General features: G+C 35.6%; 1 long non-coding RNA gene across 1 annotated transcript in view; it reads right to left on the bottom strand.

The window, feature by feature from the left end:
- Positions 1–7,706: 7,706 nt before the first annotated feature.
- The window catches only part of LOC309611588, a 242,378-nt gene continuing 232,811 nt past the window's right edge, over positions 7,707–17,273 (bottom strand). Inside the window, exon 2 of the long non-coding RNA XR_014234611.1 lies at positions 7,707–16,187. This is a non-coding gene — a long non-coding RNA (uncharacterized lncRNA). The remainder of the gene's footprint in view (positions 16,188–17,273) is intronic.

Here is a 17,273-nt window from a genome sequence, read left to right as displayed (position 1 = left end):
AGAAACGTGCCAGGAGCACATACCAATTTGGGATGTTTGGAGGATTAATGTAAAGAATGTATGTATAGTACTGGGTACACAGCTGACACTAAATAAACATTTTTTGACCATTTCTCATAATGTTCATGCTATCTTTGTAAGGGTGAATAGTATTCTATGTATAAGGATAGCAAATAGGAGTTGTGCAAGTTGTGTTCTCCAGAAAACAGGAGAAAGAAATTAGTCGGTATTCTTAAGATCAGTGCCTGTAGAGGAGAAGAGAAGGAAACCAGTTTGGGCAGAGGGAGAAGTTGAGTGCAATGAAGACTTGATGGGAGCTTCAGCTGACCTTGCATGGAGCTCTAAAGATGTAATTCTCCTCAGAACTGTTGTGCATTGGAGCAAGAGTTCTAGACCTTTATCTCTCCAGGTGGATCAGTCATTTTATGTGGGCTGTCTTAGGAAGGGATGTGTCCCTGTTGGGCAAGGCTCTCTTCAGTCTAAGCAATGCCCTAGAAGGGCTCACCACTGAGCTGGTTTACCAGTAGTACTCCCAGAAGCTGGATGCTAGGAGGTAATTCTCCATGGATTTCTCACTTTTCTATATGAGCTGAAGCATTTAATTCATATAAGAAGTGCTTAGGCTCTGAGCAGTGCAATATAGATTCCACTCTGAGGAGTAAGCAACTAAATATCATTTGGAGAACTTCTGGACAACTGTGCCTATGACACTCAAATTCTATGTGTATCAACTGACTTTACATAATCAGTCTTTTCATTTCCTTGTTATAAATGGAAGTTCTGGCATAATATGAAAACCTTGATCTACCAGATATGAACCATTGTGCGTTATTAATTCAAGTAAGCAAACATTTTTTCTAGAATGCTTGAATAAGTTTGTTTTCAAGGAGCTTAAACTCTGCTGGAAGAAGCAGATATAAAACCAACTCACTATAATCTGTAATGCAAGATAAGTGAACTAGAAGTAAACAACAAAATATTTTAAAATATAAAACATTAAATATATTTTATTGATAAAATGAAAGGTAGTGTAATTAAACAGAGGAGATGTTGAAATGTAGAGCATACCCTTAAAGTATTAGAATATCAATGCACTGGAATGGGAGGAAGTCTCCCAATTCCAGTCAAATAGGAGCGCTGGCCTTAATAAGCATGGAATATTATGGTAAATAGGCTAGATGTCTGGGGAGGAAGAGAGTGAAGAGATGTGGTGAGAGGTAAGATAGAAAAGATGATTCATACTTAGAACGTTGCAGCCTTGAATGTACTACTGAAAAATTCAGACTTGATTCTCTAGGCTAGTATCTCAAAATATGGCTCGTGGGGTTCCTGCAATAGGACTTCGTGGGCTGCTTAAAAAATCAGACTCTCATGCTCCGTCCCATACTTTATGAATAAGAATTTCTGAGACTGGTTCCCTGAAGTGTGTAGTTTTTATAAGCTCTCCATGATAGAGGATCTCTGATGTAGACAATTGGAAACCACAGAAAACTTGGTTCTCTGCCTCTATAACTCTATAGGATTGGTTGAGATTTTTCTCACACTTAAAGTGTTAATTTAAAACATTTCAGGAATTATGACCTTGAAGCAATTCATTTGAAACAATAAGTTGGTGATTTAATATACTCATACTCCATTTGCCCATTTCAGTTAATGCAGAACACACCAAGAACTTTCTCCTTTTGGCAAAAAAAAATACTTTTATAAGATGCTCAGAGATTGTTGTCAGTCTGTAGTTGCTATTCTCTAGTTCTTAGTGGGACATTTTCCTTTCTTCTGATCATAAGAATCATTTTACACTAGAATACAAGAAGCATCTTTGGGGTCCTTGGGGGCTCTGCTTTCCGAGTTGCAACTATACCAGGGAGTTTATTTTTTGTTTATGATCTGTAAATTTCTTCGCAAATCTTTGATAGTTTTCAGATCCCTTAGCAGCCAGTCTAATCTTTTATTTTCCACTTATAAGTCAACCAAATAATTTAAAAATTTTTCCGAGCAACTTTTTCCCCTTGCTGAAGTAACAAGCACTTGTTTTCATCTGTTTTATTTTAGAAATCCCTCGTTAATATTTTCTTTTATCTCAGTCTTCTTTTCTTTAGGAACGTGTGTCAGGGTCATGCACACTAATGCTGAAGTGATGAATTTATAAAGCATATCATATTTCTCACCTTTCTCATTTATTTGTGGTAGAATTGTCACAGTAGTAATGCAAATAATATAAATAACAGTTCTTCTCTTTCCTCATTTTTCCTCCCTCAAATCATATTTGACTATTTTTACATCTATTCTAACATTTTGTTTCCCCAGATTTCCTCTGTGGTAGGAGAGGAAATTATTACTCTCCTTTGGCAAAATAGTCAAATACAGATGATATTAAGATTAAGGAATTTTTCTCAAAGCCATGCAGTAAGGGGTTGGGTGAAAGGAGAGAAACCAGGGAGAAGTCACACCTTCTCTGGCTATGAAGATATGGTAGGTCCAAAATTAGTAAGTGGATATTTCTAGCCTTTCCCCTGACTTCTAATGGAGCTCCCACATTTACCAGATCCAAGATGCTAAAAAGAATTAAAAATTAAAAAAATTTAAAAAAATCAACAGAAGAGAGATCAGAAGTGAGTGTTGAAAGATTAAGAATGGATAAAAAATGTGACACATAGTTTGTTATTTTTTATTTTTTTAAGGAATATTTAGAATAGAAGAGTAATTAAATGGATCCTCTATCCTTGTTAAGAATATGGATGGAGGGAAATAGTGATATTTAAAATATATTGTCATATGCTATATTTCCCCTTTGTTGTGTATCAACATGCAAACAAAACACTTTGAAAACAACTGATTTCTAAAGTTCGATGTATGTGGTTGTGATTCTGTTTTGAATCTGGGTCACATGGATCTCTGGATTTATAATTGTTAAAAAGTGAAACTTACAAGGCAATTCTAAGCAAATAGACCTTGCATATTAGGAAAAGAGAGAAAAACATCTCTCAATGTCCTCACCAATGTCCTCAAAAGAGGGAAAGAATTGGTTCGTCCCTGAGGCATGGGGAATGAGTCTTCCGGAGGATGCCTGTTCTAGTATGGACTCAGACTAGAGTGTGACAACTAAGGTAGTAAGGATGGGGCCAAATGACAGAGGTATGGGGTGCAGTTGTCAACAGTATTAACAGTAGCAATATGGACTGTCTGCCTGAGATATGGTGCGCAGGTCAGAATTCTAGCAATTATATTGTTGAAGAGTTAGCCAGAGACTATTGGTAGTTGCCACTGTAGGTGTTACTAACAAGCCCTCAGTTGTACTTTCTCAGGCATTACCTATGATACATACAACAATCTATATTGCCAAACAAAACAAACATCTGTGATTCTCTTGCATCCTTCTGCTAGCTTTCTGTCTCTGTTCCTTTTGACAGTCGAATTTCTGCAAAGCATCCTCTGTGATGCTTTCTCAATTCCTCTTTTCCTCACCACCTATAGCCAAACCCACCAGCAAGTGCTGGTGATTTTGTCATCAGACTTCATGAGAAATATATCCACTCCTGCTGCCACCACAGTTCCCTCTGACATGAACTATTGCAGAGCCTGAGATGGCTCTTCTGGTGAGCTATGTAAGTACCCTTCGAGTGTGATTACAAGGAGAAAAATAGTAATGGCTATAGAATGTGAGTACCAGGTCCTTCAAGAATGTGTTTGTCATTGTAAAACAATGAAAACGTAATTCTCATTTTATATGTCAATCTTGAGAGATTGATTAATATGAGTCTGTCCTTCAGAGGTCAATTCATTCCTAGTGTACAGAAAAAGAAAAAGGATTTCTAAGCCTGAAAGATTGAGGGTGAGGCCCTGGACTAGGTGACCTCACTAAGGCACTATCCACAAGGCACCCTTAGTCCGTCTGTCCTGGGGCAATGCTATCTTTTGGCTCCTTCTTGTAACCCCTGTGGTTACGACTTGTGACTTGTGGTTACTTATCTGACCAGGTAACTTTGCATAGTTGGTGTTCAAATTATTTGATTGCTTCTCTGTGTTTATTTCAAAGAGCTCCTGCAAATTACTTCTTTCTTTTCAAAGATAATTAGTTTAATTTCAATAATAGTAAGATGTTATTAGACTGGATATTTAACAGGTTTGAATATTGCCCATTTCTGATTTAGTGATGCTGATAATTGACTCAGTTTCAGTGAAAACTACACTTTATCTGAACTTAATATTCCTTAATATTGTAAAGGGGCCAATCATTTGCTCAATAGTAATGGCTATTATTTTCATCAAGTCTCAAAATTTTCAAATCAATATGGGGATGTTCATCAACCGTTATAAAATCTCATTATGCTATTTTACTTTATAGTATTTTTTCTTCCTTTCCTTTTTTTCTTATTTGAATCTACCTTTCTTAAGCTAGGTGCTTCATACAGTATTTTAAGGTTTTCTTAAAATCACTCTGACTTCAGTCATTACATTTTGAAAATGTTAGTGCTGGTTCTAGCCAATGAGAAAATGCCATCTGTTAAAATATAAAATTATATCTATGGATTTCTTAGCATTATTTTAAGTGATTTTCCTATAGTATTCTCTAGCATAATAAATTAAAAACTTGGTGACTTAACCAATTTTAATTTTAACCATTTCACTTATTCTTGATGTACAATACAATATACATAACTAAGTGCTTCTTATCTGTATCGGAGTATTGATTTATTCAGGGGTTTGATAAAACTCCTAGTTAAACTACATAATAACTCACTGAATTAATTGAATATATATATATATATGAATCTTATATAGTACTGAGTAAATGACTTTCTAAAAGAGCCATGGCATTAAGGAGACCTAGCTTAAGGGTGACTTCTGAGTATGAGCAGTGATTAACTTTAGAATTTCTTTTCCTTTGAAACACTTTTTAAAAATTAATTAGATCAATAATGCCAACCATTTAAGTTAACTGTAAAGTTCATATTACCTTGCCTATTTACTAATAGTAACTTTGATTTATGCAACACACTATCTCCAAGGAATTAGAACTATTTTACAGTATCTTAATTCTTTTAACATTGCTATGAAGTACAGGATGAAATGAGTGGTATTTACTGTCATCTTAGTTTTATAGTTAAAGAAACCAGATCAGATAGGTGACTTAGTTTTCACCAAATTAAAAAGTCAAACCTGTTGGATGACAGAGAAAGAGAATACTGAGCTTCAAGTTCCTGAAACTTCAACCAGTATATAAGCTACAGCTTTGATAAAGTCACTAAAAGTTTTCCCAAGTGTGCAAATACAAATATATTTTTCATATTATGTATATGTATGTATACATATGTATATATATCATTATGATATATCATTTATTTATATATAAAATTTTATTCCAAAAATCATAAGAGCAATAAAGCTCAGGAAGGTTTTTATTATTGTTATGAAAAATAAACATTCTTTCTCTCATCCACCTATATGTGTGTATTAATGTATGTGTCTCTCTAACTTAACAACTTTCAATTCTTGAAGACTCTACAACTAAGTGTAAGGCCAGTAAATGAAGAGAAAGTTTATTAATTTTAATGGGGAAATTATGATGCATTCCATCTGCACAAAGTTCCAAAATAATTTTCACAGATATAAATATATATTGATTGAACAATAAAAACAAGTAATGAACAAAAATTTGGAAGTAAATTCAGTCTTCACATAAAACATAGTGGAAGTTAATTTTACTTGTTCTTTTTCTCCTTTCTGCACAAATTTCACTACAAATTTTTTAACTTTGGGGGAGCTCATAACTATGCATTTCAAAATAAAATTGTAGCACAAAAATATTTTTAGATAAAACTAAAGACTATGCATGAAAAGGCTTTAAAACACTGAAACTGCTCACATGCAACAGCTAAAATTGCCATACAATTACACTAAGCAACAGAATTTGGGTTCATCCAAAGACAGTATGTTATTTAAATTTATTTCCTTTTTAATAGGCACTTGTTTCAGGTGTGTCTTTGAACTCAAAATGTCAAACTATCATTTCTTACAGCATGTTTATTTTTTTGTTTGTTAATGTGTGTTTAAGTCATAATAATCTCCAAGATGATTAGTTTCAAAACCAGTATAACCTTTGGAGAGCCATTGTATTGAAAAGTTATCACTTGAACGGTCATTATGTAAAGTAAGTCAATATTTCTCATGTCCAGACCAGTAGACCATATCATTCTAATTAACTCAGAAAACAAACTTTTCTTAATTGATTAAGGTAGGATTCTAGGATAAGAAAAATAGCATTCCATCCCATGAATCCTGGCTGTATTGCTTAGAGGAAGCAGGGAGGGACTAAGATGCAAAATGCCCAGTGTATAAGGAGAAAGTGATTCAGATGGAATAGCTATAGTTGGAAAGACATACCATTTAACACAGATTGATGCTGAGTGTTCATTTGTGCTAAGTTATTGAAAGTCACCATTCTAGGCTAGTGATAATCAGCTTTGACTGATCCACAGTTTCCAGAGTTGGAAGTGATATTCTCAGTAAATAGATGTTTTCTGTTAAGTTTACGAAAGAGTATATGGTCCAGAGCACAAATCCAATCATTTTTCAATGAGAAAGGGGCTTCCAGTTTTCCTTGGCAAGTAAGGTTAGGCAGTGATGAAAGGGATTTAATAGAAGTTATTCAAAAATAATCTGAAGAGTTTGTGCAGCTGATCCAAAGAAGCAGTCATCCAAATAAGTATTTGGTGCAGACAAAGAAGGGTACAGATTAAACAAACCAAATTTCAACTATTATACTTTGCTAGAGGGGAGTGTTCAAGGCTATTAAAGAGTCATTTACTCAACTGCCCCGGAACTTTTGGTTAGAGCGATTGTTTGACTAAGTAAGCCACTGCTGGAAAGCTTTGCATGGGCACAGCTATTCACGTTAATACAGAGGATTGCTAGATTTTTTTTTATTTCTGGATTTCTTCTATAGGATAATAATGGGCCTAAACCAAACTTATTAAATTTTCATTTTATTTAAAAGAAGTCAACAAACTTTATTCCATGTTGCCACACAGTCTGATTCATTTGAAGATATGTAAGATTTTTATCTTCCAAATATGTTATTGGCATCCCTGTGTCTTATCCTGTTCTTGCCTTAGCCATAAAATATTATTATATGGGGACTTTTTACTTTTTTCTGAAAAAATGTAAAAGTTCTACTATATACTTCCTTCTAAAATTTCTCTTAATTAACACTGTTTAGTTACTTAAAATTACTATATTAGAGGCTTTACATTCAATTAGGCTAAATATAATTAATTTTAGCATTATAATATATACCTTAGTATTTACTATATAGTCAACATTCAGATATATAAAGAGATTAATTTCTTAATATGATATTGCGTAGTAGCCTCCCATGTGGTTTCAGAGTTAGGCTGATTGACCTTCTAACCTGTGTAAATCGCTTCATCGAGTGGATCTTGGACATGTTCCTTAACCATTCCATGCTTCAGGTTTTTTATCTGTGAAATGGAGTTTATTGTAGTACCTACATTATAGAGATATGTCAAACATAAATGAGCTAATCAGTATAAACACATTATCAAAGTTTCTGGCCCATAATAAGAGCTCAGTAAATTTTAACTATCACTATCATAGTTATATCATAATTATTATCATATCATTTCTTTCCACAATTCAACTGTAGAAAAAATACTCTATTTTTAAGTTTTCTTAAATCAACTTAATTTTAAACTCTGAGCCTCCAGTCTGCTGAAAAGTAGAAAATTTATCTTTATTCAGCCATGGGAATTCTCTCCACTTCTGAGTTGTGTCAAGATGCCGAGATTCCAGAATGTTCTCCAATACCAGAAATGAAATAGGGAAGATTGTCTGGTTGTCCATCATCTGTCCATCTTAGTTACCAATGAAGCACCCATTGTCCCATCCAATAGTGTCCTTTCATCTCTGCTGTGACCTGTTTTAGGCAGAGGGATCTTTGTCAAGTCTAGGATCCTCCCTGTAGAACCTGAGGTCAATGCTTATTTCAACCACCCAATATGTTTTCTATGCTGTTGGACTCAGAGATCCCTCTCTCTTCTTCTCTAGTCTTGGAAAGTCCTTGAAACAAACAAAAACAAACACACAAACAAACAAACTCAATAATTTGAATAAAGAATTTTTTCTTAATTGAGGGAAAAGCATAGATTGAATGTATTTAGCATGTCTTTCAACATCATTTCTAAATTAAATAAAAATCATTACTTTTAAGAATTCTACCCTTTGACCATGTCCTCACCTACCTGGCACTCCTCATTCTCTCCTTATAATAAGAAAATTACCAGTATCTTTTTCACATAGCATGATAAAAAATGTCAGAAGTCATCCTTGAGTGACTGTTACATGACTCTTCCGTTACTGCTCTGCTCCCACTCTATTCCTTGCCTCACATTCCACCACCTCCTATTGTAGAAGGATTGGTGAAATAGTGGTTTTTGCTAATCAACAATAAATTCAGAACTTCTCTTCTCCTTCCTGTCCCCTGCCAGAGCTCCAGTGGTGCCAGTGTAGAACTGGCTGGCCTCACATCCGATACAGCAAATGGGAGAGAGTCGTGTTTGATGTAAGAAAAAATGTTGACTATTTTACAACACACAAGGAGATACTTAAAGTGCATTTTTAAATAAGCTGCATTATTTAGTGTGACTATTAACTGACATTGGGATACATTGATGATTGATACCTGTTAAAACCATTTTTCAAAATAGAGTTTAAACTTTCCTAATTTGAGAAACAGTTTGCAATACAGAGTGCATTATCTCTCAAAAAGAGTATATCTCAATTCCACCATGGGGAGAAGGGTATCCAAGTCAGCAGAGAAAGGGAACTCAAATATGATTATGCTTTTAAAACTAAAAAAAAGTAAAATTCCGTATTAAAGTATTTTTTCTGTCAATTGAAAAATTTTGCCTTTGAGGTGACTAAATGTATTAATCATAAAATAATTTGCTTTATGTTTATATGGAGATTCAATATTCACAGATTTCTTTCCTGACCTCTATCACTTGATCTTTGTAACACCTCTATGAGATAGGCAAAGAGGTATTAAAATGACCAATTTTCAGATGAGGAGATCCAGGCTCAGACAGGCTCAAATGGAGAAAATCTGCCCAAAGTTACAGAGATAGTAAGTGCTGGACCCAGAACCTCAAATCTGGCCTTTTGATGAAAACTCAGTACTATTTTCAGTTATAACCTGAAAAGAGGTTATAAATCTGGGGTGGCAAATAGCATTCACTTTGCATGTCAACCCTGATAAATCGGAAAGTATGCTTGAGACGATTCTTGAAGGACACATAGAAGATAGCCAGGTGAGGATAGAGCTGTTTCAGGTGGAGACAACTACATATATGAAGACCCTGTGATATAAGACTACATATGGCATTCAAAGATCTCTAAGTGTTTCTCTTTATTTAAACTAAAAATTCTTCTTTATTTTAAAATATTTGCTTTGCCTTCTGACTCTCTAATGGAAAATCCGCCTCTGATTATGCCAGGCCCCTCTGAGCTTCACCGTGGCTCTCCACAGCTGGGTCTCTGCAGTCATTACAGGCCTCTGGACCATTTATTCAGAGTTACTTCCAGGTTAACCTGATGCCAGTTACCAAGCAATGTGTCTTTCTAGAAGTTTATTCTGGATAATTAGAGAAAGGCTTCATCATGCCTGGTGACTGACTGAAATATTTTCTAATTTTATACCAAAATCATGAGCAAGATGAATAAACCTCCATGGTAATGAGGTTCAAAATGTTTCTATTTAATTAAAAGATTTTGGAGATTTTCCCATATTTTCAATTAGTAATTTATGATAGTTGTATCTCTGATGAAAATTAACATAATGATAGCAATTATTATCTTAGCCAAGGTTATTTTGCCCTTGCAATGTTTCACGAACTTTTAAAGAAATTTACATGAATTATATGTATTGCTTGTAATCCTTACAATAACATACTTATCTCCATATTATAAATAAGGTAAATTAAGATTAGAAATATGAAATAACTTGATAAAGTCACAGAGCCGTTAAGAGATGGAACGGGGTTGCAAACCCATGTCTTTCTGTCCCTGGATATAAATGCTGTTAACCATCATCCTTTATATCACAGTTACTTAACTTTGAAGGTAAAATGAGGAAAGCAGAGAAGAAAAAGAGCTTGCATGTACACAGCTATGCCACCAACATTTTCCATAGAGACAAAATCACCTTAGAATGGTTAAAAAAAATAGAAAGTCTTTGCTCAATACATGTCATATTTGTTAGCACATGTAAACAAGTCAAGTGGTTACATTATATTCAGTCCATTTCTACAATATTTTTTTCTGGTAACTTTACTTGTAATGATTCCATTTCATATTCTGACCTAAAAGTTGTTTCAGAATCCTACTCCCAAGTTAGTTCTTTAGACCATATTTGCCACCAGAACACACTGAAACTTAATGAGAACTTTCATCAGAAAAAAACAAAAAATGTCCCCCTAACCTGGCTTGATTTCTGTAAAGGCTGAACTACAGAAGTTTGTGTACTCAGACTCCTTTTGGCTTTCTCTAAGGCTTGGTGTTATTTTACCACCAATAGCTATTGATCTGGTTTCCTTCAAATTCCAGAATATTGCCTGAAGAAAGATTACTAATATGGCAAATTTTCTGGTGAGCATTTAACTTTCTTCCTCTGGTGAAAACCTGCTCCTGCATGTGGGATTATCTGAATTAACAGGGAATGTATCCAAGAGCTACAGTGATTGAGAATCACCCACACATCTACTTCTGCCAAGACAGAAAACAGGGTTTTCAATGGATGATTACCAGATGGTTATCTCAGAGATTTTGGCTATGTTCTAATCTTGGTGAGCAAGGTACTCAAGAAAATGGAAACTGTTTGCCATAAAGTTCCATATTCCTTGTCTTGAAATGAACATACTGATTGCTTTGGAGCATTAGATATGATGTAAGTGAAGTACTTAACAGAGTACCTGTCACAAAGCATGTGTTCAAAATTTTGCCCTGTTACCTTTTGCTATTTCTTTGATTAAACCGCTTAAATTATTAAATATTTACCTTTTCGGAAGTTTATTCAGTATCTTCTCTATAGAGACTATTAAAAGTATGACTGTTTTTGATTTGCCCATTGGTATATCTGTTAGAATAAACTCTACTTCATTGTTTTACGCTTCTCTTTAGGTCTTTAGAAAATGCTAGGTCCTGAGTTCCATCAATTTTAACACTATCATACAATTTTAATAAATCATACTTCGGAGCCAAAATTGTTTCCTAAGAATAGGTTATTATAAGGTAGATGGATTCCTTATGCAAGGATGTTAGCTTCCTCTTGACCTGAGGATTCCTTTGTACCTTAATTAAAGGGTAGAGTCTGGAACACTAAGAAGGGAACTGACAAAAAGGAAAATGCATCCCTTCAGGATTGCTAGTTTTTGGTCTAGGGCTTATCCAACAAGCCATTTTCTAAGTGTTTATTAAATCAAGCAAAACGGTGTTTTTCACATGTCTTAGCGCTTCTGGAATCAAATCAATTCAAAATAGGTGAGGAAGGGAAGTGTGTAAATCACAATTTACATTGAGAAATTGATTCCTCTCCCCAAATGAAACCATGCTCTCTGTCAGAGTGCAGAAACCTCAAAGCAACTATGACCAATGAGAATGAAAACAGGGATTTTGAAATGGAAATTGAACTTTTAATGCTTTGCTTATAGTGTATAGGATGTTACTATGGGTTAAAAACAGTCTCCTTTTTGATTTTTCACATCAGAATAAATGAGTAATTTTATTAATTTTCATTGCTCTTTGGAGTTATTCTCTTACCATATGACCTTCAAAGATCTTTGAGACTTTTAAGGGAAAATTAAGAAGCTATAAATTAGTGCCTGCTTATGTTTTGTTGTTTGATTTGGATTCTTTTTAAAATTTTTATTGGAGTATAGTTGATTTACAATGTTGTGTTAGTTTCTGCTATACAGCAAGGTGAATCAGCTATACATATGTACATATATCCCCTCTTTTTTTTGGATTTATTTCCCATTTAGGTCACCACAGTGCATTAAGTAGAGTTCCCTGTGCTATACAGTATGTTCTCATTAGCTATCTATTTTACACATAGTATCAATAGTGTATATGTGTCAATCCCAATATCCCAATTCCTCCCACCACCACCTCCCTTTCCCCCTTGGTATCCATACATTTGTTCTCTACATCCATGTCTCTATTTTGAGTGACTTTTAATCAAGAAAATGTGCATGTGGTATACAAACTACATTTTGTAATTATATTTGCATACTAATTTTAAGTTGGTATGTCTGGGTGTATCAAATATACAGGAGAAGAAATTTTCAAGAGTAAATTGGCATTTGAAAATACAGCATAGAAGAAGAATAATGTTTTCTCATGATAATCCAGGTAGATACATGTTATTTTAATTTTAGTGTTTTTCATTGTAACTAATTTGTCAATCATGTGTCATTCTGCGTATTGTTTATATATCTTCTATTTTTCCCTCAAAAACACTCTTACCCAGCTCTGTGCTCAGTGAGACTAATGGTCTGGCCTACATCAAAGGGCTCCCTTGCCCACTGGCATCCTGTTTGGTTAAGCAAATGAGGAACTTCAGGAAGAGACAGGAGAAAAGCAGCAGAGTGAAGTCCTCTGCTCCCTCTCCTTGGCTTTGCTGAGGGCTTGCTGCATCCCCTGGCCAACAGGTAGTGACTCCTGACAGACCGCTCTCTCCTCATTGAGCTTCTTCTCCATTTCCATTAAAGCAGCCTCTCTTCTCTGCTTGAGGGCTACATATGATAGAAACATCAGGTACTAGTAGACCTAGAGTATCACAGTATCTATATCCTATCCACACCTTTGTAAATGGTCCTTTTATTACACTCTACACAAATTATACCATTGGAGTGTGTCATGTATTTCCTGTCAGTATCCAGACAGACACACATCCTCGTGCAGAAGGTGGTAGAATAAGCTTGAGTCTCCCCTGATCTGTGTCTCCACAGACTGGACCGTTTGACTCTAAGAAACTGATGAATATCCATTTTAGGATTTCCTTGCTATCTCTGTGATCAATCCCTCTTCAGCATTCATGATCTCTCCTAAAAGTTCTAAGTTCATGGATATTGCTTTGCTTCAGGCCTTTACCAATGAATTAAGTCCAGCTCAAATGCACCTTCTTCCGTAAAGCCTTACTCACTGTTCTCCAGCCCAGTACTCCTAGTCAGAATTGGGTTCTTTCCTTTGCTATGATCTTAGATCTTTGTTTAAAACACCACCTAGAAGCAGTCTCATTTCCTAGAACACTAAAGCTGTGGCCTTACATGTAGTTTGCTTGAGACCAAACCAAAGACTTTCATCAAACATTTATTGAATATCAGACAAGGGGCTGTGCTAGATGCTTGTGGAGGAGGATATGAAAAAGAATAAAAGATAGTAATTTAGAGATTCACAGTTCTGACTTACTTACTCTATAAAGAAGGCTGTCAGTACCCAGCCCTTAGATTCTATATAGTAATTTTCTCCAAACACAAGTGTAATTACATTACTATATCACTCCTCTGGCCACTCCTGCACTACCCCCACCAAACAAAACTCACAAACTATCTTTGATGGTGACTCCTATTTTTAAAATAAAATTTAAATTGCTGAGTATGATATGGAAATATTGAAAAAAAGGGACTCCAGTTGATCCAGGTTTAGTTTTCATTCAACCATTATCAGTACCTACGTCTCACCCCACTGGATGGCTCAGCATTCTGTTCCATGCCCTGGGACTCTCAGTTGCACACTTTTCTTTTTCCTTATCTTGCCCTTTGCTCTCATTTCCATCTGTAAGAGGAAAGGTGTTCCTGTCAAGATCCAGCCCAAATGCCAACTCTCTCACCAGTTCTTCCAACTGCAATGAATGACAGTCCATCATTGGAGTTTTCCTTTTATCAGGGTAAAGGACAGGCTTATAGTCTTCCGAATTAGATTCTAACCTCCTTGGGTGAAGGAATCAAACTTATTCATACATTTAGACTGATGGTATCTAGTAGAGGGACTCCTCTATACATGTATTTTGAGCTCAGTAAATATTTCTAAAGTGAAATGACTTACTAGTGCTGTAATTAAACTTAGTGTAATCTTTTCTTCAGATGGTAGCAGCAAGTTAGCTCTGCAGCATGCAGGATAAATACAAAGTTAGGCAAGTTTGCAAATTTTAACCTTATCTGTCTTCATTTAAATTAAAAACGGCATGACTTTAGTTTCTGCCTCTGACAGAAGACTCTGGTTGCCATTTCCTCTCTTGCCAAGTAGAACTACTCTCAGAACCTGCAAAAGACAAGTTATACAGGGTTATCATTTTTCCTCTTTTGATATTTTTTTCTTTCACTTTCAAAAAATAAAGCTTCCAAAAATTATTGGCCTGCTTTTTAAAATAATTATGTATTTAAGGAAAATCTGAAAAAAATACTTGTATAGGATGCAAATATTCATAATTTGTAAAATAAAGGATTAACTTTGACCCAATTTAAAATTTTAAAAGTATTAAAGTAGCTTTTTTTTAAACATCTAAGAATGTTCTTTTATTTTTTTCAAAAATAAATCTCCAAAGCTACCTATGGATTTATTGAAATATTTATGATAAAACGAAATCCAGAAGCTTTATGTTGGTGGCATCAGAAAGAGGTTGAGTGATAGACATGATCTGATTCTTAGGGTGAATTATTAAAAATATATTCTTCTTTACAGATCAAGAATTGAAAGATCAAGCAGCACAGTTCAAAAGTTGAAAGAAATTAGATAAAAGATGGGCTGTGCAGAACAACCCAAGGAAGAGATGAAACAACTGGAGAGGTGGTCACTGAATTTTACTGCACCAAGTATGTATGAGAGAGAGCTGACATTTTTTTTTTAAGACTATTCCTATATGTTATTAATGGCAAATATTAAATTTATAATTGTTCTGTATAAATAAGACAGATAATTGCTTAATATTACTACTTCTATAACAAAATTAATATCTAATACATTTTGGACCTTTATCAAAGGCCACCTAAATTATTTCATTTAGTCCACAAAACATTTCTCAATGAGAAGACACTGTTATTGTCCCAATTTTATAAAAGAAAAATTAGAGAAAGATTTTGTAATTCACCTAAAGTCACCATAGACGTTTGTGGCATGGGTTTATTGGGTACTTCCTCCCTGTAAACCAGTCTCTCCTTCATTTAATGAGTGCTGGACCTGAATGCTGGCAAGTCTGGAAGCTAAGCAAAGGGTCATGACTTTGTATTATGGCAGTGTTCTCAGCCTACTGCCATCCAATCTTGACTTCTTTTATTATTTAGATTGAGAATACCCTTATTGGCTGCTCATCTTCATTATCCTTGCATATACCACCTCCATAGCTCTCTGTGAGTCAGCACTGTCCCCGACCCACTGCCACTCCAACCTGCTGCTCATTAAGGTAACATAAGCATCTTGCTCTGTCAGTTAAGTACTCCTTCCAGTACTCCATTATTATTATGAGTAGTAGTAGTAGTAGTATTTTGGATCCTCTCATTTCCCCTTATTATCATGAAGCCCAGTTCTGTAGTAGCATCTCCTATAGTCAGTCCTGGTTTAGTGAGAACAGCTAACACTGAGATTCCTAGAAAATTCCTTAATAATAAATGGATTGTCATCTGGAACCCCTGTGGAACACAATTGGCTGGTGGTATTTCCAGCCTTATGTGTATAACTCTCTTACAATACTGACTTCTCTGAGCCTTTTGGCTACTTCTATCATTTTTCATGCTAATTTCTGCACTTCGACTTCACTTTGTAGTGTTCATTATTTTTGCCCAGTTTCCAAGAGCATTCCAACAGGGTTGTTGTGCCATGTCCCAGGGCTATTAACAAGGTATTAATTCCTGTATCATGGGAAAGTTCTTCCATATTGATCAACTCTCTATCATCCAACTTTATATTCTACTACCTGGTCTCTGGACCCAGAACCCACCTGATCTAAACCACACGTACTTCCCTGGCCTCTGCAGGTATACACTGGCTAAGTTCTGTAACCTTTATGGGGGTATAGCCTCTTTCCTTCCTCTGTAGCTGTATGACATCCACATGAGGTATATTGCACCTTGACTTTATTAGTCTGAGGTCTTTGACTTGTCTTCAAGTGATTGTTACTACTAACCTTTTTTTTTTTTAATTAATTAATTTATTTATTTATTTTTGGCTGTGTTGGGTCTTCGTTTCTGTACGAGGGCTTTCTCTAGTTGCGGCAAGCGGGGGCCACTCTTCATCGCGGTGCGCGGGGCTCACTGTCGCGGCCTCTCTTGTTGCGGAGCACAGGCTCCAGACGCGCAGGCTCAGTAGTTGTGGCTCACGGGCCCAGCTGCTCCGTGGCATGTGGGATCTTCCCAGACCAGGGCTGGAACCCGTGTCCCCTGCATTGGCAGGCAGATTCTCAACCACTGCGCCACCAGGGAAGCCCACTACTAACCTTTAAGAGGAAGAAATAAGCCATTTCTGAAGGCCCAGATGGTTCAGCAGAATATGCGTATTAAAATATTTGAGTGCATTGATCCAGATATTCCCATGTCAAAATGTCAATTCCACACTTTTTTAATCAATGACTTTGGCATAACAGGCTTGTTGAAGTCAAAATTCAACATTCTCTAGAGCTCAACTACCCTTATAATTAAACACTGGCACTAATCCTCAGCTTTTTCACTCCTCCATCTACAGGAGATGAGATTCTTTTTATATGCTACTTATGGCAATGCCTGGGGAAGGACTCAGCTATCAGCAGTAAGTACTCTGGCAACTAGCAGAATGACTGTCTAAGTTCAGAAGGCAGCAATATGAGTGATTAGTCACAGCATCTACCATAGGGAGAGCTTCTTTTTTTAAGATAGCAGATATTGAATACATTTTATATATTGATTAGAGGGGTCAAAACTGAAAGTACAAAGAGTAAAAGGAAAATCGTGCAGTGCAGTTTTACGGAGGATAGAATAAGTGGGATCCAAACTTTATGCAATGACCCTGGCCTTAGATTGGAAGACACAATATGTTGAAGCTAAAGGGAATGAGGAAAGATGGGTGTAGATACAGAAAGGTGTTTAGGCTTATTAGCAAGCTGTAGAGTGACTCTTATCTAATGGAAATGAAGTAGAAGTCAGAATCCTCTTTTCAGAATGAAAGAGTCACTGGTCAGTAGTGATTTTAGAAGAATGGAGAAGTACTGGAAAGCTTTTATTCACTGAATT

Source organism: Balaenoptera borealis (genome assembly GCF_965194805.1).
Source record: "Balaenoptera borealis genome assembly, chromosome: 1".
Lineage (NCBI taxonomy): Eukaryota > Metazoa > Chordata > Mammalia > Artiodactyla > Balaenopteridae > Balaenoptera > Balaenoptera borealis.
Note: the sequence above shows the minus strand (reverse complement) of the source record. Positions and strands in the feature narration are given on the sequence as shown.